Raw genomic sequence first — 10,038 nt, forward strand, 5'->3', positions numbered from 1 at the left:
TTTCTCTTCCCTTCTCTTCTCTTCCCTTCTCTTCTCTTCTCTTCTCTTCTCTTCTCTTCTCTTCTCTTCTCTTCTCTTCTCTTCTCTTCTCTTCTTTTCTCTTCCCCTTTTTCTTTTTGAGGCAAAATCTCATTCAGCCTAGGCTGGCTTTGAACTTACTATTTAACATAGATGACCTGGTCTCTTTGTCCTCTAGCCTGGAGTTCCACTGGGTTGGGATCACAGGTATGCACCACCAGACATAGAGAATAATCATTTATTTCTACTTTATTTCCCAGGAATTGCACAAATCTATCTTCAAGTTTTGGTGCTGCAGTAACATTCCTCCTTTTGATGGAAATTGTTCATGAGCACCAGTGGAACTTTTCCACTCAAAGTCATCTAGCACTAGATCTGTGATCACAGATGTCTCTGTCTCATGACTAGCACCTTCCCTTGATACTCGCAGTCACTCTCAATATAGAACATTGTCACTCAATTATATGATTAATTGTACTAACATGTAGTGTTGTGCTTTGAATATACTCGTCCCACGAAGTGGTACTATTAGGTGGTATGGCTTTGTTGGAGAAGGCATAGCCTTGTTGGAGGAAGTGTGTCACTGTGGAGGTGAGCAATGAGACCCTCCTAACCATGTGGGAACCAGTCTCCTCTATTTTGTCTTCAAGACAAGATATAGAACTCCCAACCCCTCCAGTGCCATGCCTGCCTGGATGCAGCCATGCTTCCTGCCTTGAGGATAATGGACTGAACCTTTGAACATGTAAGCCAGCCCCAATTAAATGTTGTCCTTATGAGAGTTGCTTTGGTCATGGTGTCTGTTCATAGCTGTAAAATCCTAACTAAACATGTGGGATTCTAATTATTTTGAGAATTTAAATGAATACATATTTACTATAATGGATTGTGCTACTCTATATGAATTATTCTATAGTTACCCAGGTCCTGGGAGCTCTGATTCATCCTAACTTCTACCTTTCAGCCTTTAATTTCCAACTTCCCTAAATGTTAAAAATAATAAATTATAGGCATAAAAATGTACTGACTGATAAGAGATGCTTACGTTTTATAAACACAGATGATATTATGTAAACTTTGGAAGACTTTCATAACTAACAATGCTAATTCTGCTCACTCTGTGCCCAGATATGCAAAGCTAAAGGGAATCTTCACTATGCACTCTGTCCCCTTGGGTCCTCTTCATCCTATGGACTTTCCTTGGAGCTCCCAGTTATCCCACAGCACTGCACACCACCTTTCAGGACTAAAATATCCTAGCTTCTTTTGACTGTAGAAGTAGCTCCAACCACAACCTGATTTTTTTTTTTCAAGTAAATCGAAAATATTTAGAGGAAAAGAGAGTAAGGAAAAAGCATAAAACTCGAAAAGCAATCGGGTATATGGATATATTCTGCGCTATAGACCAGCGAGGCTGCCCTACTTTATCAAACACATACTTTCTGTCAATTTCTTCCTTTAACTTTTCAAAAGAAACCCTCTATGTATTACCATCAGAGTTTTCTCACACTGTCCATTAAAGGAGAATAACTTGTAGGCACTGGGAGCTCTCTCTGAAGAAAATGCGCTGCTGTATCTCTGTACAAGCCTCACGGTAAGTGTGTTAGCTTTGGTCCCAACAATGTCTACTCAGAAGGCTTGGGGTATGCATTCTGCTCAAAGGGCGTCTGTAATCTCCGGTAGGTGGTTGAAGTATCATTCCATATAAATGTGCATAGGTGTATATCTGAGGCCAGTGACTTTTGCTCTGAGATAATCTTACTCTCTTATCTGCACTGCCAATCCAACCTACTGATATTTCTTAAGTCCCAGCACAATTTCACACCCTTTGTCTACACAGACATTATAGCATTTTAAAATCAGCCTTTCTTCTTTCTATTCTTCTAGGATCTTCTCAAAGATTCTGTTCTTTCTGATAAACCTTTCCCTAATTATGTAGCCTTGAACAAATTTCATACCTGCTACAAGGTATGGATCTCCTTGCAGCAACAATCTCTCCCTCAACTGACATACTTGTGAGCATGCCTAAACTGATGCAGGCATTATGTGCTCATGTGCCCTCCTCCTCACTGCTCAGTATTCCAGTCTGCTAGCCAGTGCAGAATACACTGCTGAGCCTAATATTTGCATTCAGTCTGTGTTGGAGCAAAACCCAAGGAACTGCATTTTCTCACAAAAATAGTGACTACTTGTGGAGTGCTCTTGTTGCTTCAAGAATATTGTCAAGCATATTTATATTGGGCTAGGACAAGGAAGTAGGCTCCAGATAAATACAGCTGAGGAATGTGTTCCTTGTGTCTTGTTTATCTTGTCTTTGAATACAGTGAGCATGGGACATTTGTTTATGCCTTGTTTGATCCTTGACCTAAACTGACCCTATTCTTCGTATGTAACCAGAATAATATAAAAGCAGACTGGAAGAGAGTAAACATGCTTTAGCACTTGCTGTCATCCTATTATAATGTTGTCTGATTGTCTGGTTTTTCTTTAATCCTCACTTCCCTCCCTCCAGAACCTATTGACTGAGTGGATGAACTTAGTCACTATCATTTTTGTTCCTTCGTGCACATTTGTATAAAATCTTTGCATTCATTATGCACTCATTTCTTTTGTTCATTTTATTTATTCTCCTCTCATACATTATATTCCTACTTTAGCCTCCTCCCTGTCTACTCTGTGCAGTACTCCCTACTCCCTCTCTCCTCCAGATCCATTGTTCCTACCTTTCCCATCTGAAAAGATCAAGCCCTCCTGGGATATCAACTATATGTGACATTACAAGACACATTCAGACTAGGGATTAAACCCTCATATCAAGGCTGGATGAGGCAATCCAATATGCAGAAAAGTGTCCTGAGAGCAGACAAAAGAGTCAGATATACATATAATTATGTGAGATTTTGAAAATTATATTTTAAAAGTTAAAGAAAAATATTTATGACAAAAATATCTTTCTGTGCTATTTCAAATACGGTCAATCCAAAATGATGCCACACATATTTTAGTAACAGCTTTGTGTCTTGATGAGTACACACACACTGTGAATTTGGAAAACAATCGTTGAGGTACACGAGAACTTTACCATAAAAAATGCAGAAAATTTCCTTCATTTGACTCTAAAACAATGTAGTTACCCCTCTTGAATCATAAATGCATTTATCTCTATGAATAACAAAATAATTAAAATGACTTTTACTCTTGATTTAATTATAACATAATAAGGTGTTTATTAAGGTATTATGCCTTCTTTTAACCCACTAGTTTGGAATAGTAGGCAAATGAAGTAGCGTAGAAATGAATTCATATCATAGATTTGTCTACGTTAAATACAACATGTTTGCATTTGTCAATAACATATAAAAACTCATAGAGAATGAGATAATAAAACTTAATAATAGATTTCAAACAGCGTACTTCAGCTCATTGAATTACATGACAAATACTCAATTTTACAAAAGAGAAAAGATGAGATAAAGGCTGTACTTTTCTGCTTTTACTTTTGCTGTAAGTACCACATAATTTTTGTTATTCTGGAAAAAAAAAAAAAAAAAAAAGATCCTCTTGGATGATGTGCTAAGTAATAGCTACCTTTTCCACATCAGTTTCCCATGGTTGAATGGTACACTGTGGTGCTCAGCCACAGTTCAGATCTGCTAAAGGAGCACACCAAAGGTGGCCTCTTCTTTTTAAAGATAATATTCACTGTACTGTATTAAGTACATAAATGTATTTTATTAAGGAAAAGGGTGCCTTGAATTGAATGGAAAAAGGTTTAAAGATCATAATTTTCAAGTTAGTTTTAAACAGCAGGCTCATTTGGTGCTCCTAGAAATTTCAAATTGTTTTTGTGACAGGGAACAACCTTAGCCATTTCTCCTCCATAAGCTGCCAATGTTTCACTATGGGTTTGTTTAGATAATCCCAAGTATTATAGATATCCACAGTGTTAAAATATATATCTATTGCGGTTCTTTTCCATAGTATGTGGACTTTTCGTAACTCTAATCTATTTTATGAGTTATATCTACATCTATATGCATAGACTCAATAGCAGGACAATTAGCCAAATATTAATGGTAGCTGGTGGCACTATGTTAAATGACCTCAGATAACTCTAATATCTAATATCAGATATTACTTGCCAAATTGTTCATATCTTTATACCCACATGCTAGTACATCTCTTATCCTTCATCAGTGAAGTTCATTTTTGCAGTATATAGTAATTATAGAAACAAATCATTAGTAAATATGCAAGAAATTAGTGGCTAAGGTGTAATCAACTTTAAATAGCATATCTATATCATTCCATTTCCCCAAAAGCTTAGGGATCATCACAGAATTAGGATCAGAAAGAGTTAGGTAGTGGATAAATGAAGAGAAACATTTGTTTGAAACAAGAGGGCTGTTGCACATATGAACTCATAGAAGCTACATTTGTGTGTGACATATATGATGTTTATGTATGTTCATGTGTTGTTTGGAAGAATATATTTCTGTAAGGATATCTAAATAACTTATCATAACTCCTTCCATTATTATCAAAGTATCTTTGAGGCTAAGTCTGCCTTTTTGTGTCAACAATGACCATATTTAAATATCCTGTCTGGTGTTTCTTTAAAAATGTAACTAAAAATATAAGTTAGGTGCCTAAAAGCAATGGGACTCTTCTCTACTTATGTTTTAATAATGAAACATACCCGGACACACAGTCTTACTAATTTGTTTCTGTGTGCTAATGCTATCCTTTCCTACAAATACAAAGTTTATGCTGAACTATTAGCGTGTAGCCTTTTAAAGGCTGACTGGGAACTGCCCACTCCTTTGCTTGCTCTCAAGGGAGAGATGAACAGATAGTTGCCTTGCTAAAAATTAACTTTGCTTTCATAGCACGATCTTACAGTTGTATACATCCTATAATCAGTTTTTATTATAATCCATATCCACATTTACCAAGTGGTCCTTAATGTAATTAGCCAATGAACTCTATAAATTAATAAGATCTTATGATTTTTCTTAGAAAGCATCTATTTTCCTATTTTACTTGCAGGGTCACATATTTTTCTTTTAACTCCCTGAGGCTCAAACATTAAGCCTTCACAGAAAAACTCAGTTTGATAAATCTTGACAGGTGATAAAATAAGTTTTACTTTAAATAACACATTGCCTCTATTCGTTGGTATCAAATAGACTTCACTACAAAATTTCTAATATATAAAATTGTCACTCATGTCCAAAGAACTTTCTTCTGTTATCTAAATCTTTACTTTTTCTATCATTCATTTAAATTTAAATGAGAGTGTATATAAAACTCTACCAAACGACTCTTTTTATATAACCCATCCAACATTAACATTGGTTAGAAATCCTGCTTAGTTTTCTCAATGTTTATGGTAAAATATCTAGTAATTTCTGCAAGTTTCTTTGTAAAATACACACACTACCATACAAGGAAACAAAAAGAACATTCTTTATTTTTTGCTTTAAATAAAAAAGGACTAAAATTTATTCACAAATTGTTGCAGACATTTGACTTAAGGTTAAGATATCTATTTAGGAAATGTACATATCTGGTATTTAATCTTCCAAGAAAAAAAAAGTGGTAGGGCAGTACAAATATATTAGGACATTAACATATGTACAAATATATTTTTCAGTCCTTTTCTATTCAGCTGCAGGGCACCTTTATATATCATGCTAGTATTGAGAGATACTCAACTACCCTGAGAACTTACCAACATTAACAATGGTCAGTTTAATAAACATCATCAGCTATCGACCCCAGATCCAAGTGAGATTTTCATGAAGTTAACGAAAATGAATTTTAGGGAGACAAAATACTTTGAAATTGTAAATGCTAAAATGTTGATTATTAATTATTTTATTGAAAAAGATTGGGGCTAAAAATTACTCTATCAAATTCCATTCAGTTGGCCAGCTCCTCTCCCCTGTCAATGTTATCCAAACCCTACTCCCCAAACTCCAACTAATTTTGATTTAAAAAAACTTCATAATGAAAAAGTCAGCTGAAAATATAATTGTGTTGTTGCTTTAAGTCAATTAACATTATAATCTGAATCAAGTATTTCATTCATGAGGATCTCTCATATTAAAATTTAATTTTAAGATTCTACTGCCATGTGCTTTTCAAAGAAATATTTAGGGGTAGCTGAGCTCATTTTTACCTAGTGCCACCAGCTACCATTAACAGTATGATTTTACATCTTAAGCAGCTCTGAATTTTCAAATGTAGACTAGTTTGGAATACTGCAACTGTGACTTTATGGGCTGTCTCAAATCAAAACTAAGGAAAAGTAAACAAGCTGTTACTTCGGAATCTTTAATAAAGCAATGTAACTTTTGAAACAAGTGTGTGTGTGTGTGTGTGTGTGTGTGTGTGTGTGTGTGTGTTTACTTATTTTTATTATAAAAAGAAAGAAAATTTTACATTTAAACAACTAAGGAAAAGTGAGCAAAATTATTACTGATTTTCTGTATCCCAGGATTCCTACTGATTTACCCACAACAGATAAGTAATTAAGTAATTGTCTGCATGGTTTTGTTTGCAGTCTCTTCTCCCTTCCCCTTCCTCCATTCCTAATTCTGTATTCTGTCTTCTGTGTGTAGCATTTTAAAATGAAATAAAATCATTCTAAAAATGAAATAATAGCATATACTTAGGGATAAAAACCACATTCTAAAGCCATGTGTGTGTTAACTGTAATCTTACCATCGACTCACAGGTTAGGCATTCAAAGAAAGTTCTCCACCCTGAGACCTGGAAAAATACAATAAAAATCATGATGTTAGTACTGACATTTAATTTTGATTCAACAAGTAACACCTTTATGATTCAATTAGAAGTTTTATTATATGATTTATCAATGTACATTTAACTTAACAGTTTTGATTATACAATTTGTCAGAAATATCACTCAACTCACATGATTATTATTGATATTTAACAGTAATTTCTTTTAATTTGACCATTTTAGGCATGGATTAGAGAGGAACATCTGTTCCTGTACAGTCTTAATTCTCATGAGTCTATGAGAGATGGATACAAGTGCACACATAAAACACTTTCTAGATGGAATTCTACAGGTAAACATCACTCATTCTTTATCAGTTCCAATATCTACATTTATACACATATCCATATAAAATGTTCAGTGTGCACCGCTAGTGTGAGTATAATACTATAATCCTATTCTACACTTTCTGTTGTTTTTTTTTAATGCGGAATTGGAAAATACAGATTTTTCACTTGATAATGAACATTCCATATCATAATTATAAGGCTGTATCTGACTCCATTGTACAGAAGATATTTTTCCAGTCATCAAAACTTATACTTATAGCTAATTTTATTGTTGTTAAGCTAGATGTCTATGATCAATCCTGGAATTAGTTGATAGATGTCATAGCCTTTGCAATTGCTTAATTATTTTCATATTGCTTATTAACCAATAATATTATTGATCTCTAAAATTTGCTTTCTAAATATATGCTTTTAATTTGAATACAAATTTAAAAGTTAATCTCTTCTCAATGAAAAACTGATAAATTCATAAATGAATGTAATATAGCAGGTGTTCTTCTGTATAGCCTGTAGTTCACTACAATAAAAGTTGAAAAGAAAAACAGTAAAAGAAGCACAAACATGTTGATTGCTTAATGATTAGTGTTATTTTGGAGGCTATATTTTCTATTTACTATGGTGTTTAAACTTAATTCTCTAATAAAAGTATTAAATATGACAAAAGAGTATTGAATACTTAACAAGTGTTATCATATGTTACATTGAGTGTTTTACTGAAAAGAATAATGGTGGAATTTAATTCAGTATCACTTTCATGTTTATGAAAATCAACATCATGAAATTTGATGTCTTTTGTCAGTGTGAGAGAGTGTGTGTGTGTGTGTGTGTGTCTATGTGCAAAAGAGTACACTCAAATGTATATATGTGTGTTTGAAGGTGAGAAATTATCTTGGCCTTTCTCGGGTACCTGACCATCTATTTTTGTTGTTGGTGGTGGCGGTTTGTTTTTTAGATCATGTCTCTCAGTTCTGCTGTAGTATGCTGCTTGGAGTTGGTTGGCTGGCTTTGAGCCTCTGGGATACACTTTTCTCTGCCTTCCCAGTGCTGGAATTCCAATTGTGTGCCAGTACACTAACCATTTTTATGTGAGCTATGAGGATTAATCTCAGGTCCTTATAACAGCACAACAAGTTATTTTCCAATGAAGGCACCTATCTAGATGCCAGCCTTGCTTTCTTATTCTGCAGGGTGAAATATCTTATTGGAATGCAGTCTTGAATAATGACTGCTCAAAAAATCTCAGCTGATGTTATCAGACAACTTGGTGGCGGATATTTGAAGTATCCAAAATATTTGATTCTTGATGTACTGTATTTAACTCCTGTTTTTGACATTTGATGTTGGCCTTCCCATTGCTAGGTTGGTAGGTTCTATTCATCAGTATACCATAAATGCTTTTGATATCCTTTTCTTTACAAGTCACAAAGCATATTAACCTTTGAAATACCTATCTTTCTAGAGTTACCCTATTGCCACTGGCATTGCAGGAGGAACAAGTGAGAAAATCATGGTTTATATATACTTCCTACTGAAATTTGTTACAGGAAATCTTACAGACATAAAGACTTGACCTTCAAAAGTCACCTCTCAGTGGTCTTCCTTCCTACTCTTCCTTTTTATTAATACATTCAATAAGCTAAATTTTGGTAGCTCAATTAAAGGTTGAGTAAATATTTGGTTAAAACTATATATTGTTATGCCAAAATAACCTGAATAAATACAGGAATTTAAAATATTGTTATTCATATAATACTATTAAAAACTGACTTTATGTTAAACTATGCTATTTGGCATAATACAGAAATAACAATTCAATTTTAATGCTAATTAGCAGTATCACATACTAGATTACTTTCTCAGGAACTATATTGCATATTTTTAATTTTAAATGGAAGCTTTTAACTAAATAATTGAATTTCAATATAAAAATCACATAAGATTTATGTTCTCTAGTTTCACTTAGAATGTGTTTTTGAGTTTGTGACACTAACAAAAATCCAAAGGCCATTTTGTCTGTATAACTCTCATTATTATATTGATTAGATATAGCAGTCATGCACATTCTAAATCACTGTTCATATTTACATTTAGGGATTCAGAAATAATATTGAAAGCATCTGATAATTTGTCTTCCAAGGTTAAATTCAAAGAGATAATTTCAAGCATTTATGAAGCCTAATGCAAAAGTGTGGCTCACTCCAAACTTAATTTATCTTTTTCAATGATTTGTGGGGTTAGACTTGAGCAAAGATATGAAATATTGGGACATATTTAAATAGGAAAAGGACAATTTAACATGGCATGCATAAATAACATGGCATGTTTATAAGATGTTTTGTGGAGATGGACCAGTTATTAAACTGTCAATGCCATTGGCACTGAGTTAGTTTTATCCTTGATGCACTTCAGGAAATTTCATTTCTCATAAGATTTTAACAATGTGAACTTATCATTTTAATGATATGAACTTATCTCATTTAATATCTCATTGGAATATCAAGCATAACACAAAAGATACTAAGAAAATAGACAACTTAAAATATATTACTGTAAATTTTATCCATCTAATATCTTAAACTTATCAGTTCAAAGAAAGAATACTTTAGGATTACTGTGTGATTGACTAATATAGCCCAGAACTCTAGTTAGTTGTTTTGTGATACTAACAGTTATAGAACAGATGCCATTTCTCCATTAGCATGTAGAATATTCCAATTCCCTCATCTCAGTTCCACACAATCCTGCTAGCTATTTTAACATCGTATGCATAAATGCTAAAGAGGTTAACAAATACAAGGACAGTAAGTTATAGAGTTGAAATTCAGTAACAACATCTTTTAGTCTACAGTGAGATACTCTCTCTCTCTTTCTCTCTCTCTCTCTCTCTCTCTCTCTCTCTCTCTCTCTCTCTCTCTCTCT

General features: G+C 33.7%; 1 protein-coding gene across 47 annotated transcripts in view; it reads right to left on the minus strand.

The window, feature by feature from the left end:
• Ptprd (protein tyrosine phosphatase receptor type D) overlaps positions 1–10,038 on the minus strand; it is a 2,152,432-nt gene that overhangs the window by 1,197,562 nt on the left and 944,832 nt on the right. For all 47 annotated transcript variants that reach the window (XM_029539561.1, XM_029539552.1, XM_029539551.1 and 44 more), the window contains one exon: positions 6,748–6,795. The gene's annotated coding sequence lies outside the window, so the exon portion shown is untranslated. The remainder of the gene's footprint in view (positions 1–6,747; positions 6,796–10,038) is intronic.

The sequence above is a fragment of the Mus pahari genome, chromosome 6 (assembly GCF_900095145.1).
Source record: "Mus pahari chromosome 6, PAHARI_EIJ_v1.1, whole genome shotgun sequence".
Taxonomy (NCBI): domain Eukaryota; kingdom Metazoa; phylum Chordata; class Mammalia; order Rodentia; family Muridae; genus Mus; species Mus pahari.